At 40.8% G+C, this 23,258-nt stretch overlaps 1 protein-coding gene across 3 annotated transcripts in view; it reads right to left on the bottom strand.

Moving 5' to 3' along the window:
* Positions 1-19,570, bottom strand: part of P2RY8 (P2Y receptor family member 8) — a 33,174-nt gene extending 13,604 nt beyond the window's left edge. Inside the window, exons 1-3 of one of the 3 annotated variants that reach the window (XM_059839375.1) lie at positions 19,479-19,570; positions 15,865-15,950; positions 4,942-5,042 (exon numbers count right to left, since the gene is read on the bottom strand). The gene's annotated coding sequence lies outside the window, so the exon portion shown is untranslated. Of the gene's footprint in view, positions 1-4,941; positions 5,043-10,572; positions 10,809-15,864; positions 15,951-19,478 lie in introns of those variants that run through there. The other 2 variants (XR_009485431.1, XM_059839374.1) reach the window with 2 other exon arrangements.
* Between the last annotated feature and the right edge of the window lie 3,688 nt (positions 19,571-23,258).

Genomic DNA, 23,258 nt, shown 5'->3' with positions numbered 1-23,258 from the left:
ATTCTCCCATCAGTGCTAGTGAAAACAGTCTTGGCTGAAAAATACGAGACCAGGGGCTCTGTAGGAGCTAAACTGATGTGCACTGTGCAGCTTCCTTGCATATCTTATTCTCTGCTCCCAAAAGGGTAAGAGGAGCTAGATATACAGAAAGAATGAGCCTCACTTCCAGTCAAACTGCACATCTTACTGGAAGGCTTTGATACAAAACCAGGCTGCTGGATGCACTTTGGTATGACTGGAACTGATACTGCTTTCAGCCATTCTCCTGTACCTCTTGCCCATACCCACTGCAAATAGGTGACTGCATAAATTTCAGGAGGAGAGGTGTGCCTGGGCTGACAAAGGGCTAGGAGGCAGAAATGTAGGCAATCCAAGGCAGTGGGAAAGGTGAGCTCATTCCCTAGGACTTTGGACAATGCTTCCTTTCTAGCTTGGCCTGGTGGTTGGGGCACACCTCAGGTCACCTCCATGAGAAACCTTGCGCTGTCACTCTTTCCTTTGCCCTGTTTCTTTTACTGCTTATCATCACAGATCAAAATGTGAACCCTGAATTGTCCTACTGAGCTATGCATGAGCTGTATTTTTCCAGAGTGATGTTCAGTTGCTCGTGTATATGGTCACGTATAAGTAGTTATGGTCCTCTGCTAGAGAAAGTTTCTTCAGTTTTTTAACAAATTGTCATCACCATTTAATGGTATTCAAGCTACAGTCATGGCTGATTTTGCCTTTAAATTATGATCATATGATCTATGGAGGCCCAATGGCACGGCCAGGAAGCATTTCTCTCAGGAGCAGTCCTGTGGGTCTGGTATTCATGCAGCTCACAGTGAAGTCTGAGGCATCTCTGTGTGTTGTATGCACAGCATCTCGGAGCTCTTTGCTTCATAGGTAGAAGCAAGAACATTGTTTTTCAGCTTGTGCAAAATCACTTTGTTCACATGTGGAAAGAACTGAAAATTGGCTTCTCTGCGAAAGCTCACAGCTTGTGTTGAGTATCATTAACTGCAGCTGTGCTGCTTGTGGCTGGCACAGGGCAAAACATGGGCTCACAAGTGCCTGAACACTGCAGAGCTCATCTGCCCAAAGGCACAGTGCACAGGTAACAGGAACCTCAGAAACAACAGACTACAGGAGCAGATATCACCTAGTTTTAAAAGCAGCATCATATATGCACAAAAAGGAGTAGCAAAGAGTCAACATGATTATTACTTTCTCTGTGACTTAACACTTTTTTTCTTGACTTCTCCTCAGCTTGGCAACCTGATACCAGTTAGAGGTATGACTGGTAACATACGAGAAGCAGAGGTTATAAAATGGGAGAAAAAGGAAGAAGATTTCTGAGAAAAGCTTCATCTTTAGTCCAGTATCTTTGTACAAATAGCTAGAACAGGAATAACACCCATGAAACCACATCAGTTTCACTCCTCTTGATATCCTCAAGTACAGGTGAGATAGGAAGTCAAAGTTCAGCTTTTCAGCTGAACCGGACTGCAAATGCCATGGTATTCAGGGCTTAGTCTTCTCTCCAGTCCTCTCTGCACTTAATTAACTTAAATGCATAAATAAGAGAGAAATTGGATTCTATCCTTGTCTAACACACTCTTTTTGCTTGGAGAAGTATGTAAGTGCCCTAACTATAGTCAGATATATGCTGATACATTATTATATTGAATGCTACCTATGAAATAATCACAGGCAGAAGTCAAATGCTCTGCAGCTGGTTTGAGTGGGGAGCCAGTCCAGGCCTTGCAGGCTGACAGCTCAGCACCCTGGTGTATCAGCCACTCCTCCCAGTTCTGTATCACCATCAACCACCCCAGCTAGACTCTGCTCTAAGGCAATTTTGATGACTGGTACCGTTATGCTTCAATAAGTTAGATATAACAGTAGAGCACTAGGAGACAGTTCTTTGGAGACAAAATTTGGGCTGTGAAGAGCCCTAGAGATCTCTAAGTGATGTGCTCTGAAATATTACCACATTCCTGCACTTTTAGTGTGTAACTTGACAGCAGATGCATAGAAAAATTATATAGATGCACTTAAGAATAAAGAAAATGTTTGGTGCAGACGGTGCCATCAAGAAAATATGGTTTGACCTAAACTAAAATAGGGCAATTTTCTGTTACTGAAAATGAATGTTATAGCTTTTAAACTAAAAATTAGAGAGAGCCAACTGGCACAGAAAACTGTATAGTTCAGGATGACATGTATATAGTGGTGGGAATGGTATTAAATCCCCTGCAAACTTAGTAAAAAGGACAGGAAAAGGTGTTAATAAAGTCTCAGAAGGAACCAGACAAACAGTTGCTACATGTGAAGTGTGTGAAGCACATCACATAAAACAGTGAGCCACAAAAAAACCCAGATACATAAAAAAACAGTTAAATGAAAAGTGTAAAAATGCTGAGGCTGATTGCCCTGGTTTTCAGCTGGGAATCTGACCTAATTTAGGCATCTGAGAAGTCTAATGACAGCAAGTGACTGCTAGGAATGGTATGGCCAAGGCACACACTGATACAGCCCTGCCAAAATGGGCCAAGTTCCTTCAGGATCATTACACAAGACAGAATTTCCCTGGGCTGAAGGCTGTGACTGGAGGACTGCATCATTAATCACGTAACGAGGATGGCAAATGTGGTAGCAATGTGCTTGGGGTAAAAAAATCAGCTGTGAGAGCAAACAATATGGAAATAACAAAAGCTTTCAAGTACCCCTAACCAAACTAGGAAAATGCACTCTGGCAGTGTGCATCTTCAGGCACAACAAATATTTGATTCCTTGTGGAAATCAGCTGTTCAAGACCCAGTGAGGAGGTCCCCACAAGATGAGGATTAGCAGCTTTCAGCTCAGGCCTTGGCCATCTGAGTGTCCACAACAGCAGCAGGAGCACTCACCTGGGGTCTCCCCAATCGAGACACCAAAGAGCTTTGGCCTATAGACTATTGCAGATAAACTTCTACAACTTGAACTCTTTAACTGAGAATTTTTAGCAAATGGCAATCTTGAAACTTGTACTCTCATGAGGGCTTCCCTGTCAAAAGGTTTTGGTTCTCTTTTTCACTCTGTTGTGGTGCCACAGATCATGAAGGAGAATTGCTGCTGGAAGCTCCTTTGCTGGCAGACACCTGATGCTTTGGCAGTGGCTGAGGCGTGATCCCAGCCATCTTAGCAGCCACCTTCTCTTCTGAAACCCCAAGGATGCCCTCAGCTACCTGGGAGTAGAGACAGGATAGGTATTTTGAAAACGCAGCCTGCTCCCCAGCTCACGGTGAAGAAACATCAGAACCAACTACTTTTTCACTTCTCTTTCTGAGAACAGTGGAGGTTATCTATTTTTTACTATTGCTTTGTTCCCAGATCTGTTTTGGGACTTGCTGCTCATGCTTGCTCTTGAGAAGTTCAGGGGCTCAGAGCTTTCATGGGGTTTTCCCACAGAGCTGCCAAGAGTCCATGTTCTCCCCCAGCCCTGCTGAAATCCCCTGGAACCTTGACCCATTTCTTCATGTGCACATGGCATCCAGCCAGCATCTCTGTGTGGCATCAGCTCAGCAGAGGAGAGCCTGGTGGGGCATGCCAGGTGAAGTCACCCGTGCTTGTGACAGCCACTGAGCACTACAGCCTGCAGAGGGGTTTAATGTGGTTTGGCAAGCAAATGAAGGAAAATGCCAGTGTTTTGGAGCTTTTTCAGGAAACTGAAAGAAACAGACCTGTGTCCTTTTTATTTTGACATCTCAGAAAGACTTTTATAAAAACCTAAAGGCAATACTTTTCAGGAAAGCAACTTTAGTTTCCTTTTTTCTTCTCTGTGTGTTTCTCTCTCTTACATTGCCTTATCATCATACAAATATACAGAGAAAGAGAGAGAAATAAAAGGAAAGGAGTTTCAAGCTTAAAAATAAATCCATTTTCTTGAGGATTGTGGTTTAATAAAGGTTGTGCATTACATTTTCATAGAAGAGCCTGGAAAAACAAAATAAATTCTCAGAATCCCTTCTAGCCCCATCCATCCATCTGTCCATGCAGGTAAGCAAACCATGGTGCCAACATACTAAAGATACTAGTGCAGTGATAAAAGATGTTTCACCTCGTGCTGTGGGGAAAGTTTTTTACAAGTTGGGCCTAGCTTCTCAGCGCAGGTTCCTCTTTCCATTCTCTGAAATTCTTTAAAAAAATTGCACACACAAAAAAAAAGCTTTCAAAAGCAGTTTCCTCAGTTCAGCCCTCCCTTCACTCCCACATCATCTCTACAGATGCTTCTTAGATGTACTATAAACTACATATGAAAGTTACTTGTGTTTGTACTGCATAGGTTGATAATTTTTAGAGCCTTCTGTTACAGCATGATGTAAACTAACCTACACAAAACCCTCAAGGCTTGTCTTTTAGTTTTGTTTCCCTGTTTCTTTAATGTAAAAGAAATCCCTCTTTTTACCAAGACCAGCAGAAAGAGAAGACCAGCTCAAACTTATCCTTTCTTTTTAAAGGTTATACAATCACAACAGGAAATATTTTGAAATGTTCACACTAATCACAAGACAGAGTACTTTTTAGTCTGAACAAGTGTTTATATTAGTCGCCTATTTTGAGGTTGCATCACATGCCAACTCCTTGCCATTGTCATTTGTAGTAATACTAGTTCTTTCTGCTTTTTTTTTTTTTCCATTTCTTTACACATGTGATGCAAAGCAATATTTGAAAAATATGCTAATTTTGCCTTAAGTCCTCAGAAGCCATCCAAATGCTTTATGACTCAGTCCTTAGCAGTGGCATTCCTGACGAGTTTCCCTGTATGCTTCTGCAAAAGCAAAGCAAACGCAAACTTGTCTCCCGCTGCCAAAACTGACAGTGAGAACGTAGCCACAATACTTTGACCTGTATGTCACAATGCCACAATATCCAAAGCAATATGACTTTCTAAATGAGAGTCAGGAGCCTCCTTACTGCACTGTGTAAAAGGATCTGGCACTCCAAAACCACTTCTAAAGTGCTGGGATGAAGTGGACTGAAGGCAGCACTCACAGTGAGCTTCCCCATTGTCGTTCCTGCAGAGAGCCATAAGGAGATGAAATAAGGAGATGAAAATAAGGAGATGAAAATGTTAATGACTTCTTTGCATCTCTTTGCATCTCTTTTGCCTCCTTGCAATTACAAGAGGTAGATGATTAAGAATCAGGTCTCTTCTGAGGGCTGACTGGATTGGCAAGAGCTGGCAAGACTGTGTTCTTGAGGATGATAAGCAGAACATCTTAAATTCCAGTGCTCTCTCTCACTTGCTCAATGGCTTCTGAAAAGTCACTTTCCTAATCTCATTTAATTTTTTCTTTAAACAATACTGATATTTTTTGCACAACTAAGTTACTTTGCTGCTGATGGCTCAAGGAATATTAGTGTCTTGCTTTGTAAATGCTACAAGAGTTATAAGAAGAACATTAAAAAAAAAAAAGAAATTGAGAACTTTTGAAATTGAGCACTTCCTTGAACTTTAACTGATGATATAATGAGACTTCCTAAATCAATTACCAAAATAAAATAAGTATTTCTTTAGAGGCAGTGAATTTTTTTTTTGCATGAATTATAATAATGTAATAATATCCTAAGAGGAAAAATCCTCACAAACTGCAGGGTACTGTAAGATTCTCTGGTTCTCAAATGCCTGAATGCCTCATCTTTCAGAATCAATGTATTATTTTGTATACTAGATTTCTTCTGTCTCGTTCTTGTTACTACTGAAGCAACAGTTCAGCTGAAAACCAGGCATAAGACTTTCTTTAGAAACTGGGTGTAAAAAGAGATTGTGGTTAGATTTGCTCAATCACAAGGAAAAAAAAAATAAAGAGAGAGACACAGGAGAGCAGCAAGAACCTAGAGGAGTTAAAACAAAATGTAAACCCACGGAGAGAGCCCAGTGCACCACCATCCACACCTACTCTGCCTCGGGTTGTAGAAATGTAAGTTTTTACACCTGCCTGCCAAGGAGTTTCCATGGCCCCGTCTGAGATGTCCCCACCTTATCAGCTCATAATTAGGCATTTTACCATGAAATTCAGGAAACCAGGACACTGAGCATCAAGAAAACTAGACAGAAACACCTTAGTCTCTGAGAAAGCTTCAGAGGAGGTATGTGAAACCCTCCACACCTTTTTGGAGTATTTCAAGATCTCTAGATACAACCATGTATTACCCCTGAAATCATCTCAGTGAGATGTTTGCCTCTGTCTCATCTCATAAAACCCATAAGTATCCAAACCAGCAAAAAGAGTACTATTCACACTTCCTAAATATCACACAATGGGGAAGTGGGAGATATGAATTTATTTCTCTTCTCAGAGTGAGGAGATTTAAATCTACCACCCCTCCCTGCCATCCCCCCCCCCCCCGCCCCCATCAAGCAATAGGATTTTCTATTAGTTCATTCACAGAAAATAGATAAATTACATTGAAATAGGAACTTCATTTTGGATGTCTTCTTCTCTCTAGTAGTAAACAAATGCTAGAGTTTGTTTTTCTCAACTATGGAATTTATATTGCAGTGGTACCATGCATCCTGGAACAAATTCAGCTGCAGGAGTAAAGACAACTTGTAGATAAAAACCATTATGATTAATGCATTTCTGCAAGAATGCTTGGTTCTAATCAGGCCAGGTAAACATCCATAGTCTGTAGGGAGTGCCCTAAGCATGCACAGGACTAAAGGGCACATGGCATTGACATCTTGCTTCCTTCTGTATCCCATGGAGGATGCACTCCAATAACTGTTTTGGCAATTTATGGTTTATACTAGGTTCTCAAACTGATGCAGCACAAGGAACAGTCTTCCCCCCACTCAACTGTGATTTCAGGCCTGCAGCCTGAGCTGGGTATTAGGATATATGGGCTTCTGAGGACTTAATGCTTGGGGTTCATAATTTTTATAATGGCACCTTTAGCAAAAGCTGAGCAGCTGAAGACCTCAGTCTTGAGATTTAGCACTCAGTGACAACAAAAGAGCATTTATTCTCCTAAAGCCTTTGTCAGTGCTAGCATAAAGATCAGAAATTGGAAATTCCACCTGTGATGGAAGTTTTCTCCTTCAGTGTTGGGTTCAGTGGGTCCCAGCAAGCAGGTCAGGCATATGAACAGGCAGAGGCCTGATGCTAGGCATATAATGTGAGTCACAAATGCACATCTGCTTTGCTCTGCCTCCTGGGATTCTGCCCCTTTTGCAGAAGAATCTCTTATGCAAGAGTCTCTTATCTCTTATCTCCTAGCTAAATCATCATTGGTGAGCATAGTGCCACACTGGATGGATGGATGGTCTTCATCCTCTATTGTAAGAATCAGTGGCAGTCAAATTAAAATACTTTCTTTTTCTGCTTTTATTGCAGTGCCAATTGCTTTTCTTTAGTTAAAGAACTCTGGCAGATCTTCCAGAATGTACTGCCACTCAATCAGTCTGTAGATTATGGAGTTAAAATGTCTTGCTAAACTCTTTGAGAACAGATATCCTGTCCCAGCAGACTAGGAAAGACATTCAGCACTGAAAAGCTACCTGGCTCTACTCCACATTTTTGCACCATTCCCCAGGCAGAAACAAGGTGCTTGTGGAAGTGTGTGAGGGTGAGCTTGGTAGGTGTGTGTGATGCTTTCACTGCAAATCACCTGGCTGAGTGTTTCTGTATCTTTTCCCCCTGTGACAGGCAGGGGTGAAGTAGAGCTGTCTCTAGTGAACAAAAATTCCTGACTTCCTGCATTGTTTAGATGGATGATCTCATGATGATGAGCTTCAGCCTACAGGGGTATAGGTATCTACTTGCTCTACATCTTGCTGAGATCCTTTACACATTCCCCTTCCTGGCTGGAATGGGAGAAGAACAGTAGAAAGATCCCATACTTACACTGATTTCATTTTCTGCCAAGGGTGGCAATTACTCAGGGAAATACACAGAGGAAGGGACTCCAGTGAGAGTGAAAGCTGTGCTCATGGAGCTACAACAAGGCTCAGGTTGGCCTCAGAGCAAAGACCACCCCAATGTTTTTTTAACAGAACAAGGCTCACAGGACATACATGGAGAAGATCACACACACCTTCTACCCTGAACTTTGCTTGGCTTTCATAATCCCAGTTGGTTGGAAGGATGCACAGATCAACTTATTCATAGACTGGAAATGAAGAAGAAAAGCACATGCAGAGATCCTCTATTAAAGAGTTAAGAGGAAGGGAGGAGAAATAAGGAAGTAGTGGTTGAAACAATCTGCTTTTAAGCAAAGAGAAAGGTTAAGAAATACTTGATAACATTTTAAACAGTGTATAAACAACTCAGAAAAGCCCCAAACTAGGTGTTTTCATTTTTTTTCCTGGGGCTGTAGGTGTTCATAACTAGTGGAAACTGCAATGAGAACTTCAGAACTGGAACACTACAACTTTTTGCCAAAAAAACAAGCACAGTTTTCTCATCCACCAGACTGAAACATGAAGTGAATGGATTATTTCTAATAAGGAGAAGAGAGGTTGGTTTCCAAACCCTTTCAGTGTAGAGTAGCACAATTTTTTTTTATCTAGTTATTTAATTTGAGAACGAGTGGATCAAAAGTATATAAAACAGAACAAGCACATTAAAATCCTTCCACAAAGGACACAGAGACTGTCAGTGTCAAAAAGATAAATACAAACTGATTTGCAAAGAACATTTACATACTCTGTAATTCTGATCTGAGAATGCTCTGTTGGTTTTTAAAAAATTGTACCATATTTGGCTGTTTCTCACTGGGGAAATACTCTTGTCATTTATCATGATCAACAGTAGTGGTTCAGCACCAATACAATCTTTCTAGCCCTAACATATAAATAAAAATAGTGCATAAGACACTTAGCAGACGTATTCAAAAAGTGTTGTCATTTGCAATTGTCTGTATCTAGGGCCTTGCCAAAATCTATGGCATAATTTCTCACCAATGTGAGTTGTTGTGGAAAGGATTTAGATTAAGGATGGTTTAGGACTAATTAATTTCATAAGTGAAATAAATGTGGATAAAATAAATATAAAATAAATAGATAAAATTGAGAACATTTCATTTTGATGTTTGAAACTATTTAGAAGTTAATTACTGCAAGCTTAACTTTCTGCTTCTATATAATGCCATTTAACTCTGTGCATGAAACAGTAAGGCAGCAACAATCTGCAAGATATTTATTTACCAGCACTACTGTGAGTTATTTATCTTCAATGCCTTTGATGGCTACACATCAAGAGATTTAAGCTTTGGCTCAGATCTGAAAAAAGGAAATTCACATTTCTCTGGAGGAGGAGGAGGAGGAGAGCACTGAGACAATAATGACCATGCAGAAAGCTCAGCCTGAATCTATTGTCTCCCTTCCAGAAGAGAGTAAAGGGGCACAGTGACACTGGGCTGAAGAAATGGAAGGTGAGGGCTAGGACTCAGTGGAGAACACTTGAGATTACAGAGAGAACCTGCACTGAGATGCTGGGCCAGGCAATTCTTTCTCTGAGTCAGTCAATGAACGCTATTCACAGAAACCAACTGGGCTGCTTGGACTTAGAAGGGAAAGACTGATATTTCAGTGCACTTCCTTACCAGAGAAATGAAGTCTGTGGGTGAGCATGTAGCTTCATCTGTAGGGGAAGGATGTAATACGGGAGAATCCAGAAGGGAATGACCTGGGCATCTGTCAGCCAGAACAGGTATCACATATTTGTTCACTTTGTCCTTAACATGGAAGCAAGAATGTAAGTGAAACCCAGAGAGCCACTGAGCCCAGCTGCTGTCCAGCTTTGTTTGAAAAGGATCTTTGGCCTATATACATGAGTCTATATTTCTCCTCTCTCTCTTTCTCAAAAAATGTGAATTGGCTGGATGAAAGCCAGGAATTCAGACATTTATAATTCCACTAATGTTTTTTAGCTCCTTTCCCTGATTAGTGCAACTGCATAAGGTTTTCTGTGTGTAATGGCCGTAATAACTCTGGAGAAGTTTGTAGGTGTGTGCAATGGCAATAAGGATAATATTCATTATATGTTATTCCATTGTAAGTCATAGTAAGAAAACAGACCAGTGTTTTCTACTGTTTCCAGAGCCAGTGGATCCACACATGTTGGTGTTATCTCTCCTTGTGGAGCAGGGTCACCGTCTCATCCTAACTGTTCAAAATGCCTCTTACTTAGCCCTTTTTTTCTGTCTGTGGTCAAAACAAGAAAAATGTAGCTCAGATTGGAAGGCAAAGTATTTCTTTATCAGTCTGCAAATCCTACACCAAATCTTGCTTGACCCAACATGTGACAGACTTAGTTTATGAATGAACCATATATTTATCTTCCATTGAAGGAAGTGAAAGCATCTAGCATTCAGTTCTCTTGAGCCCATAGCTGGATACCAAAATATTTTTAATATATAAACATGCCTTTATTTCTAATACCTGGCACACTTTGAATTTCTGGCTGGTTCTTTGTGAACATACCCCTACTTATTTTCTTTGGATTTACTAGAAAAGTTTAAGCTGATGATACATAGAGGGTGTGAACTTTTTTACTTTGCTGTGGCAGGTATGGGCAGGGGAGCATTTACAGCTCCTGTGGCACATTAGTGGGAAGAACAAAATCATTGGCAATGGCAAGCTGCAACACTGAAGTTTTTATTTCAAACCTGAGAAAGTCAAATCTCCAGGTGACCACATGCACTTTTGAAGACAGCAAAGATTTCCAGTTTTGTGGCCCCTGTGTGGCAAGAAAGACATTGAGGTGCTGAAGAATGTACAGAGAAGGACAATGGAGTCTGGAACACAAGAAGAGCTGGGGGTGCTGGGCCCGTTGAGTCTGAAGAAAAGAGGAGACCTTATCACTCTCTACAACCACCTGAAAGGAGGTTGGAGCCAGGTGGGGGTTGGTCTCTTCTCCCAAGTAATAACGGATAGGAAAAAAGGAAATGGACTCAGGTTGGCTTGTAAACCCAAGGAAGATTTAGACTGAATAACATGAAAATTCCTTCACAGAAAGGGTGGTCAGGCATTGGAACTGGCTGCCCAGGGAAATGGTGAAGTCACCATCCCTGGAGGTATTTAAAAGATGTGTAGATGTGACACTTCAGGACATGGTTTAGTGGCAGACTTGGTAGTTCTGGGTTAAGGGTTGGACTCGATGACCTTGAGGGTCTTCTACGTAAATAATTCTGTTTCTGACCACCTCTTTTTCCTTCTACATTCATGACTACTACAGTAGCCCCAAAGACAAGTTGGAGCAGTCAGAAAAACAGGCACAACCAAAGGAACTGATTTTTCTCTAATGTGATTGATTCCTTTCTCTCTCTGCTCTCCTGCTGCTAACTGACACAGCAATAGTCTTTCCACATGCTGGTGCTCCACATTTAACAAAGTGATTCCCAGGCACTGCTGTGAGAGTTTGCAGTTGGTTTTTGCAGTACTGCAGCAGTGAAGACTGGGGAGTGCTGAGAATCCACCCCCCTCAGTGCAAACATCTCCAAGCCCAGGGTAGACCAATTATATTTGTTAATGATATCCATATTGGCTATGATCTAGTGATATGGACAATGATATCCATATTGGCTATGATCTCTGCCCCTGTCATGTGGGGGTAATTATGTACTCAACCCACAAACATTAGCAGAACAGACATGTGAGTTGAGCAAACCTATCACCTTACTATAACATGTAAAGCTGGCTGTGCCGCGTCCTGTTTCTCAGAGAAGAGGTGTTGGTAGAAAACATTTCATTTAAAAAGCTCAAAAAAAATTTTCACAAGTAGATATGTCAAACATTTAACATGCATTTCACCATGAAAAACCTCAGTGATGAGTTTGTGAGGCTATTTTATCCACCAACACCGGATTTTAAGATTATGTATCTGCACTGCTGAGAATTGCTGAGCTGGCAAAAGCCAGACACTTAACAGGAAACTTCATTCTTCATCCTCTTAGAGGTGTTAAAGACATATTTATGCCCCATGGGAAAAATGGGTGACTAAGAAGGCACATCTTCATGTGAAAGACTGGGTTCCAGTGATTTTCTGTGACAGGGATATACAAACTCAGGTCACAAATTGGGCTGATAAGGAGATGACTGCAATGTGCAAGGCAGTGTTTAGTCCAGCTTAAGGTCTTAATCTTGTTTGTGTTTAACTCAGTCTCACATTCATGTGCTAGCAGCCAGCTTCTGTTAGCTGCAATCATGTATAGGTTGCAAACTTTTTGACTGTGTATTTCTAAAGACCCAAGCAGCTCTGATCTGTGCACTGAGGATTTAAACACTGTGTAACTGGGATCAACAGCTTTGCAGAGACATGTGACTGAGGGAAATAGAAGGTGTCCCTTATGAAAATGTTGTGTCTTTTCCTTTCATGTTGAAATGCTCACAATGCCCATTCATCTCAGAAAGGTTACTGCTCTAGCAGCCTGAATAAATAAACAGCTGAAGGTCTTGAGAGCCAGAATTTCATCAGCAGGTTCCCCTGGTTGCTTTTTAGCGGAATGATCCTACTAGTGAAATGGTGTAAATCAACAAGCTGAAGACAGGAAATCAGCCAAGATTCTCTATCTCTATTCTAACTGAACTCAATCAGTTGCCAAGAAACTCTACAGGTCACAGGCTTGAAAATGGACGTGTTTAAGCTTGCCTTTTTCCACTTGATTTCTGTTGGAACCACTGCCTTCCCAGCAAATTTCCAAAGGCCCTATCAGAAAAATATAGCCTTTTTTCCCCGAGTGTTCAATAAATGACACTATGCCCTATGTAAAATGCACTGTTCATACTCTTGTCCTAAATACTAAATAAAAAATTTATTTTGGGGCATTTTTATGGCATCCAGTGTTGCAGCATCAAAGTGCTTTAGAAACACCTACAAATTTCTTATTTGCAGCCTTCCTCTAACATAAAGAATATTTCACCCCATATTACAAAGAGGAATGTGATGAATGAAGATCCTGAGTTACCTAGGACCTGATTTACCTAGGACCTGATTTCTAAGAGCATTTGGCATTAAATAAAATGTTACTGTTTCAAAGCCACATTTTTATTGACCATACTGAGATTTGTGAGTACTCAATACTCTGCAAGTCAGATCCAGATATCTTTTAATAAGCATTTGAAAATTAGGAACACAGAGTTGGTGCCTGTTTCTGAAAGCTTAACCACTTGAAACCAGATTTGAAACAGACTTTCAAGCTCTGTAAGATAAGCATCACATGGGTGGAAGGATGAAGGCACCAGTGAAGGCTTAGGTGTCTCAGAATGGGATCTGAAATAGTCAGAAAAGTGATAAGGAACAGTGTGAAGTCATCACACTTCACATGCCACTCACATAGATCATCCAGTGCAGACAGAGGATGAGCCTTAAAAACATGAAAAACTGGGGGAAAAAATAGTAATTCTCACAGAACATACTCTCACAGGGAAACCACAGGGAGACCTTGAACCTCTTTGCCAAAGTTCCTTTTGTTAAAATTCCCTGTTGCCTTTTCTTTCTGGGGCCCAAATATAATTTGCTACAATTTTTTAAGGTGGTTGATAGAAGAAAAACACTTCCCTTCCCTTCCCTTCCTGAACAATAAGGCAGTGGTTAATTTCAGCAAATAGATGCCTTAAGCTGCCTTCCAGTCTGACCATGGGAGTTAGATTATCTGAGCTGGAGACTGCCTTAGCCACAAAGCTTCTGGTTACTGCCCATCTTTCACATCAGAGATGCACACTAAAAAATTATCAATACAAGAGCTCAGGAAAGGATGAAAACACCATGAAGGAGGGCAAGAGATTCTCTAGTCTAATCACAAAGGCAGCCATCAGGTAAGTGCACAGGGCCTGGAACTAAAGCCTCTAGGCTTTAGTTTGGCCTTTGGAGTACTCCAGTGATTAGTGTGAAAATGTCTTTGAAGACAAGACTAGAGATATGGTCTTTAGCTTTCCACCTGAATGGTATTTCAGGCTTCTGACCTCTTTTGCTTGCTGTTCCAGCTTCTCCTGGCTGGGTGCAATTCAGCCCAGCCCATGGTTCTAGCATACTACCTAGGAAGGAGGTAGATAAGTCTTTAAAATACTTTGCAAAGAACAGAGTTGAATGTGCACACTCTATCTCCTAGGAGCGTGCTCTAGAGGAGGACTTACACTATTTCCTACTCTTTGACCTTTTGTAAAGCAAGTATTTGTATATGTAAAGAAGAAAGAGTTTCACTGACATTCTTTAAGCATTCTCCTTGCTGGCACCAGACCATCTTTCTCAGTCCTGTCAAAAACCATTTGTTCTTATAATTGCTAATGGGTATCTTCTCTATTTTTGTCTCTAACTATCTTTAATACTGCTATCTTGTGTTATAAGAAGCAACTACTATAGTATAATCCCCCAGTAGTCAGAGGCTGCATCAGAATTTTCCCTGTTCAGAGCTGAAGCTCTGAAGCTCCACTCTAGCTCCATTTCAGGCATTTCACATGTATCCTTTTCTTAAAAAGGTGACCTTTTTGTGACCATCACAAAAGCTTTTATCAGCATCTACTTCCAGGTAGAATTAGTGGCAGAATCATATTTCCCAGAACATTACTCAGTCACTAAAATCACAAAGCTGCTTTGCTTTTTCCTGTAGTTCTACATCTCAGTCAGAATATGTCCTCCAGCAGCAAGTAGATGAGAGCTGAGCAATGAGACAGGAAATGGTCTCCCACTAAACAGGTTGTTAATTGATTTTTTTTGTGCTGAAGTATTATTCTGTAATGTTTACCCTTAGGACTCTTAGGAGTAAACCACCTGCACAAGGGAGATTTTGCTACATGTAAAGCATGTCAATATTAGTAAATTTAACACTGTCAGAACAGTGCTCAGATCATGAAATTCAGCTGCTGGGCTGTTACAATTCTGGCATGGTTTTGCCTCACACCAGCTAATGCTCCCTCAAACAACTCTGAGCCACCATCAACTTCTTGTATAGCTCAGGAGTTATGACAGAAAAAAGACCATCCCAGAAAAAGAACTGTGGATGCAGCCATCACGTTATAGAGGCTGAAAACAGTTATTACAGGTGAGTCAAATATGCTAAAGATCAGGATATGACTGGTCCCAGCAAATGAAGTGGAAAGTTACTGCTGGGTAAAAGCATATTCTGTGTAATGCAATTTTCTGCTGGGTAAAATAATTTTCTGTAGCCCACTAGAGGGTGCAGACACACCTGTGCTGCCTCCAAAATTTACTTCTATGTTTCAGAGACCTGGATATTTTAGGGGTTTCTCCAGAGTAGTTGGGGGAAAGACCTGAAAGAATCACACCTTGCTGTCCTCTACAAATCACTTTCATCATCATCAGCATGTAACCCAAAGTCTCTCTTCCTCCTGTTAACTGCTCTCCAGATCTCACCCTCTGTCCTCATCTACCCCAAGTTTGTACTACCAGTTTTCCTTTTTTAGGTCTCATCCTCACCATTTCACTGCTGACTCATCCACAGTTTCCTACCCTATCTCTCACCACTGCCTGTGTTCCAGGGGGATTTCCCTTTGATCCCTGCACTGCTTGACTGTCTCAAGGTGAAGCAACAAAAGTACAAAAGGCTTATTCTCAAAGCTTTCGACTGCTGAACCATTGTATCCCTGAAGTGGGGTCTATTCAGTGTGTCCAGGATTCTAAAGAACAGGATTTCAATTGGGCAGGATTTAGTGAGTCTCAAAGACCAATCATGTTTTTGGAAGGTGGTGGGGCAGGGAAGAAACAAAAAATCCTAACAAGATTATTTCTGCCTTTGTGCTTACTCACTTACTCAAAGCTTGTGTTCCTGAATATTCCCCCATTGCCTCAGCAATTGCCTCATACAGCTAAACTCTGCATGTAACATCCTGCCAAAGAAAATGCAAAACTTTTCATCTTAAATGTTGACCAGACTTACAGCCAGCTCCCTAAGGAATTTGTCTCGCCATCTCACCGCTGATGTTTCCGTGCTGCAGCAGATCAGATTTCCTCTATGAGTAAGATCTGCAGAAAGGAACAAACAAGAAATCTTTAAAGGGAAAAAAAAAAAAAGAAAAAAGAAGAGGACATATCTAAAGATAATTACAAACAGTGACAAGCACTGATAACATTTTCTATTTTCTTTCACAGCCTTAAAAATATGGTTCACTAGCTGTAAAACAAACCTGTGTAGGACTACTAATGCTTCAGAATATAGACATATGCAGATGAAGAGAAGATAAAAGAGCACATACTTCTTGTTGGTTTGCTGTTTTCCCTTCTCATTTGTGCAGATGTGAATCAGGTGCAGGGTATCTCACAGTAAGTAGCCCTAGCTGCTTCTTCATGACCATAGCAAGGTGTAATTTCTGTTCTTATTTCAAGATTTAGTCAGCAGCTGGGCCAGCAAGGATTTTCAATTCACCAGCTGCTGAGCCTGAATTTTTCATGCAGTAGTGTGAAAATAGGACAGAAATGTGCAGCTCTTGATGACCAAACTTACAGATCCTTAGCCCCAGCCTGAACAACTCTTGGACCCTCATCAGTCTGTGTGCCAAAAAGGGAGAATCTCTCTGTTAGGATATCAATGACAGCTAAAACCTAGTATTTAATTATTGAGCTGTTGCATGAAGCATACACAGACTTTTCTCTCTCTTTCTCTGATATTTAGCTTTAGTTAAATATTCATCAACACTGAAAAATAAGATTACCAATGGAAAATTTTGGTAAGGACAGAAGGCTTCCAATCAAAAATATATGAAAAGAGACTTGATCATACTGGCATTACCTGATTCAAAGATGTAGAAAATTGATCCTGTGGGATATTTCTGATTGATTAGCAACTAAATTTAGCCAAAAATTGGATTATATTACCCATTACCCATTAAAAACCTATTTAAAGTAACAATCTTAACTCTCAGGCTGAGTCCCTCTCAGATTTCCTGTGTATAAATAGTAAGCCCAAGAGGAACACCAGCTTGACTTTCCCATTTGAGAGCTCGCAGTAAGATAATCAAGCAGAAACAACAATCCCACAGACATTTAATTATAAATAGAGCTCATTTCATCCAGGAATTCTGGAGGCAGTAGTCAAGGTCCCAACTGTAATGCCATTTCTGTAATGTCACTTTTCAGAGGAGAGCTACATTTTTAAGCTCCTTTTGTGTGCTGTAAAGAGCATGGAACCAGTGTCAAAAAATATGCCTGATAAGAAAACCTCCCTTCTGTCCAACTGAAAGCTTTGCAAACATTAGTTGTCAGCAGCAAACCCCCCTGAACTTCTGTTTCAAAACAACTTTTTATCTGGAAACTGTGCGAGTGTGAAGTTTGTAAGTGGCAATACAAATGCTCAACACAGCACGTATTTTAGACACGTGGTGACACAGTCTTGGTGTGCCTTCATTTTTGAGCAGGACAGGGGAGTTTACCACAAAGTAACTTGTGGCTGACTTGTGTCTGGGTTTGTCCCTTCTTGCCGCTTGACCAGAACGCAGCAGTTACTGTGGCAGACCAAAGTTGCCATACAATGAATCACCTTTGTGCTACTTGTTTGTTTTCATTGCTGTTACACGTAACCACCGCACATAACATACTGCACCCTCCAGACAGAGGAGTGCACCCTTTTCCCACATCAAACAAAGATACTGATGCTGAAAGAGGGCACTGAGAGCAAACATTTTATATCACCTGAGCTGCCTTTTCTGTGCTAACAGTCATCAGTGAAAGCCTAATTATCTGCATGGCCAGATGCATCTGAGTTGAACCCAAACCCACGCTGCAAGACAGAAGGTGAATACACAAGCAGTGAGGAAGATGCTTGTTGGTGACAGGGGGTGCCTGGATTCTGTTTGCTCTTCCCACACAAAGCTGCTGAGCACTTTCCCTTGAGCCATGCCTATTCAGTAACTGGGAAATGTGACTGCAGAACTGTAGGCACTCCTCAGCCCCTTTCATTCAGCAAACTATGGCACAAGCTGCAAGAATTTACCAACTAAGGCCATACAGACCCAAAAGGAACGGCAAATTGCTTAGCACTGATGTTCAAACTAAGACTAAGGCTGATGCAAGTGCTTCTACCCCTGCCATAGCCTCTTCCCTAGCAGAACGGTGACATGCTCTCTGGTTTCTAATCTGACACAGCTGTTTGCAAGGGAGGACTGGGGTTCTTGAGCAGATTGCCTGCACGGGGCAGCTGCAAAAACCGGGGTACAAGTCTGGCACCAGCTGAGATTCATATTAAGTCCCCATCTGTAGATGCAGTGACAAAACTTCATGTGGATCATTGAGTCTGTTGATGGTAAAATTCATTGCAGAGGTTCAATTGCTACTCTAACAGCAATTTCACAAGTAAAGTGTAAATGATTTAGGAATTAAGTCCCAACATGGATGGAAATTTTGTGTCTGATTCAAACCAATGCTGTTAAAAGTCCTAACTAGATTCTCCTGACTACAATGTATAAAATCCAGGAAGCGTTTAAACCAAACATTCAAGGAGTCAATATCCAAACATTGAAACTGATAACAAGCAAAGACTTAAAAACCCACAAATGCAAAAAAAAAAAAAAAAAAAAAAAAAAAAAAAAACCAACCAAAAACCCTGAGTCTTAAAAAAACCCACAAATGCCAAACCAGTGTATGATTTCACTCAGGGATCAGCATGGCACGTACAATTTCCCTTTCTGTATGGTGACACAATGACAGCACATTATTACAATAACTTCCCCACAGATGGCTATTTTATGCTTGTTTCTGAACTATTAAACAAAACAAAAAGTTTTTCACAAAAATAATCCCTCTCCTTATCTATTAAGAAGGAACAAATGTCATATACTCAAGTGCACTGTGTTATGGGACTTTCTTCTGGTGCCTGTCTGTCTGAGTTCAGCTTTTATGCATCAAGAGACCCTGATGAAATTGTATCATTTTATGATATTGTTCCACCGTCACTTCTGTTTGTATATTGGGCTGTTGCAAACCGCTGGAGCAGTCTCAGGATGAGTATAGTACATGACTGCAATACCTAAAGATAGATATCAGGTCCAGATTTACAACTAAAACTAAACTGGTCCAAAATTATCTGGGTTTGATTTTTTTTTTCTGTCTCCAATATGTAGAAGTTCATTCTTCCTCTTTTTAAAATCAGAGTTGAAGACACACTATGATTTTTACTACTCTCCTTACTAAAGCAAACTGTACCTGAGAACTCCTTATTTTCTTAGTCGTTCCTGCAGAGTGAACTCCTTAAAACTGGTGATGCGTTTTCTTTCTCTTTTTCTGCAGTATTTGCTGTAATTATTCTGACTTCTAAATATGTACAACATAATTTCTTAATTATCTTTGCTCTATTATTAAGCCATACAGTCCTTCATTCATTTCTGCAGCTCACAGTCATCTGGCACAAAGATACACATGCACTTCTTGGATTGCAATGAACTTCGTTCTCACTTCAGATGTAAATAATAGGAGGCAGAAAAATCAGTCTTGACTGAATCTGGCTCCTCTAAGAAACTATTATGAATAAACAATGAAGAAGTGAAAAGCTGTTCTCCTTACCTGGTCTGAGAAGTACAGTGCACCTTGAAAGCCTCTTAAATGACACAGAAGAAATAGAAATAGTTGAAAGTTTTTACTCATCCAACCAGAGGACTCAGGAAATGACTATTTTGCAACTATTAACTCCTTCCTTCCTTCGAAGTCTTTCAAGTACAGTTCCACTGCAGTTTGGTAATGAATGCTCTGCCCTACACACAATTTCTGTTTCACAATGAGAATATGCAGGTGGCCAGAGGAGAAGACTCTGATCACCTCTATGAAAGAGAAAAACTTCTGCATAACTGTGACCAAGTACATTTTGCTGTTGAGTGACACTTATGTAATGAAATGCAGAAATTGTTAGGGTTCAGGAACACATAATCACGAGAAATGATTATATGCAGGTGCTTTTATTGAAGAGCTCTGGGTGTCAGGGGTACAAACCCAAATCTGACTCCGACATAGGGTCGGGATGGATATGCTTTTATATTCTATCATTATATAACTTTCATGTTAATTATTAAACTTACATTGTTCTATAGTATACATAGATTTCAGCCAAGCATGGCCACCTTAGACTAGGAACATACAGTTTCTCATTGTTCTTCTTATGATTATACAATAATTATTTTAATTACTAAACAATCATCACATCTAATAATTATACTACTTACGCAGGTGAAACACAAGGCTTAACATTTCAGAGTTTTATTTTAGCATTTTCCAGGGCCCCACTATCAAAATGACCTAGACTAATGGCTTGACCTCACAACTCTCATTTACAGAAGAGGTTTAGAGCAGTGGAGCAACATTCTCATCATGAATCCAGTGCTGTGGTGCCCAAGAGAGCAAGGTAAAAAGTGAGGTTTTTTGAAGGAGTGGCATCCATTACCGCCTGGACAAGCATTTCATATACATATGGTGTATGACACTTTTATACACAGAGGGTGTCCAGCTGAAAGTCAGGCATCCCGGAGTATCAGGAGTTAGTCCTCTGCACGTAAAACCCCTCTGTGCCCAAAAACCTGTTTTCCTTGCCTGAATGTATATGTTTGACTAAAAGGCATTGCTGAGACTGAACTTATAAACACCCACTAGCCTGAAAGCTATTTAAGGCCAGCTGCCCACAAGAGCACAAGCTGCTTCTGGGGAGTGGACACCTCCATACAGAACCCAAGGTGGCACCTGGGCTTCTGAGCCTGTGGAGAGACCCCGTGTTGGGGTTTTCTGAGACAGGGATGGGGTTGTCTTGGCTAGCTCTGGGCATTGGCACTATAGATGTCTACACCAGAGTTTGTCATTCAAGGCACTCTTGAATATAGGCAGTGGAGAGAAAAAGACCTTTGCAAGACTCTTTATCTGGGAATTTTAACATCCAAATAAGAGTCTCTTCTGTTTTATGTATATATATATATATATATGCTCACATGATTTCTTTTTTGCAATTAAGATTTTACAAAAATTACAAAAAAACCTTATTCTCTGCAAGTTAAATTTTACCTTTGCATTCCTAATGATTATTTCCAGTAACAAAGACTCAAAAGCATGCTCCCACAAGACACTGATGAGGCTGGTCTGCACTTGAAATTTATCTTTTTACAGTATACCACAAAAAGAATGAGGATACTCGAGGTCCTAGATCTGAACAGGTGCTTAGTGCTGTCTTGTAATGGAGGGCAAAACATTTGTGTGACTCTTCAAGCTATGGCTATTGATGCTGTAGCTTCATATGCAGAAACACCAGGACATTTTAATTTGAAGATGGTTGCAGGACAGAGACTCAAGTTCTTGCTTTAACTCCTCTCACTTCCACATATAAAAAATTGAAACCAACTGTCAGTATTCTCACCATGAGCCCACAGGTAAACAGGAAGGACGTTCAGTCTCACAGCCTCAAAGAGTACAAAATACATTAAATCAAACCCTCTAAAACTCTTCCAAAAAATGAGATTTTATTTGCTTCTTTGGTTGTTTTTTTTTTTTAACATCTTCTTTTAGTTCAAGTATAGCAGGCTAGAAATAGAGCTTTTTATTTTCAACTTTTTGATCCTTAAGGCTACAAATAAGTAATATTTTGCAACTTTTAATTCACTACCATTTTTAAAGAAGCTTTCCTCTCGAAAACTGGGGAAATTCAGAATGAAAAGACCCAGCATGTACTTTTGGCAAGAAACCATAAATTCTACAGTCCTGGAGTGTTATAATGAATATATTATTAATTAATGCTACATACAATATGCTGCGATATATCATAACATAGTATAATGACAAGAAAATTCTTTAATAATTAACTATACTACTTCTACAAGGTAATTAATTTGATGATGTTATTTGGCCATGCTAAAATTTCCTCAGAAAGCAATTAAGTGCTAAGAAAGCATCCCTCTAAAGACTGGTCATGTCTTTCAGTATGATTATGAGAAACAGTGTGAATTTTTATGGGTGAGTTTCCTTTGGGTAGAGTCCACATTTAGCTTCTCACTGAGCTCAGCAGGCTCTGAAGTTCACTTTGAGAGTCTTCCTTGGAGCTGTTTCAAGCAGTCCACGAGTATTTGGGTTCCTGTCTTTATTGGTAAAAAAACCTGCAATTCAGCTGTGTTCTCCTGGGAGACAGGGACGTGACTTTTGTTTAAGACATTTTAGACTAGTCTGGTGGCATTTTAGACTTTTTTTTTTTTTTTAGTGATGTTAGAAAGCTTCTCAGTATCTTTCCAGTGCAGAGGTCTTCCTCTACAGTCAATCTGCAACAGCCTTGAGGTTGACCTGAATGTGCCTCTGGTTCCTGGAGCCCAGAGGAAGCAGATGCAGATGAGGATCTGATTTGCACAGGGCTCTGAGGGCTACCCAGCCTCAGGCCATACCAACCCTTTTGCACAATAAAAAGAGAAAAATAAACGGTTTTGGGGAGCTGCACTAAGGCTGAATGTTATCATTCATTAACAGCAATGCTATTCCCAGAAAAGCAAACCTTGGATTCTCTTCTGCAGCTGAGGAGGGTCTGGAGGGATGCAGAATTGCAAGCTAAATACAGAACCTGCTTTGGGGTCTCTCCGATGGATCTAGCCTGTCATTCCATAAGCAGAGGAAGGTCTAACAGTGGGAGGACATGGCACAATGTTAGCTGTGACATGAAAACAAGAGAGATGCAAGCTGTCATTCCACCTTCCCAAGGGGTTCCTCATCTCAGCTTGAGCTGAGCTGTGCAGCTCTGGTTGGAGCTCAGCTTTAGATGCACTGGGACACAAAGAGATCTGCAGCTTGCACAGGTGGTGGTGGGAGGTCTGTAAGTGCAGTGATACGGGAGTGTGACAGTAGGCAACCTCCAAAAAGAAGTCCTGTGATTTGGGAGTGAGAAGATGGTAGAAGGGTAAAGCTGTATGGAAGTGGCAGGAGCAAGGGAGACTGTGAGAAGGAGTCTCTGATTTGTGGAAGGAAGACAAGCAGAGCAGAGAAGGAAGAAAAAGGGTCTGGGGAATCTATCCTGTATCATAGCAAACGTGAAGGAAAGGAGAAGAGTTTTCTGAGAATTTCTGCTTCTCTGTCATCCAGCACCAGGAGGTCTTGAGCAGATCTCCAGGGCTCAGGTGCTTGGTCCATTCTAGGCAGGTGAGATGACCATGGCATGAATTGTCCCATAGCAAGATGAGCTTTTTTGAGGCATGAATGGCAGGCAGGCAACCAGTGAAAAGAATGAGGAGACCCCTGACTCAGAACCAATTTGATTGTCTCCAATCTGTGTAACATCCACCCACTCTCAGAACTCACAACTGAGTTGTGATGCCAAGAGTGATAGGAAAGACA

This window comes from Haemorhous mexicanus, chromosome 2 (genome assembly GCF_027477595.1).
Source record: "Haemorhous mexicanus isolate bHaeMex1 chromosome 2, bHaeMex1.pri, whole genome shotgun sequence".
Lineage (NCBI taxonomy): Eukaryota > Metazoa > Chordata > Aves > Passeriformes > Fringillidae > Haemorhous > Haemorhous mexicanus.
This window is presented reverse-complemented; position numbering and strand designations above follow the sequence as displayed.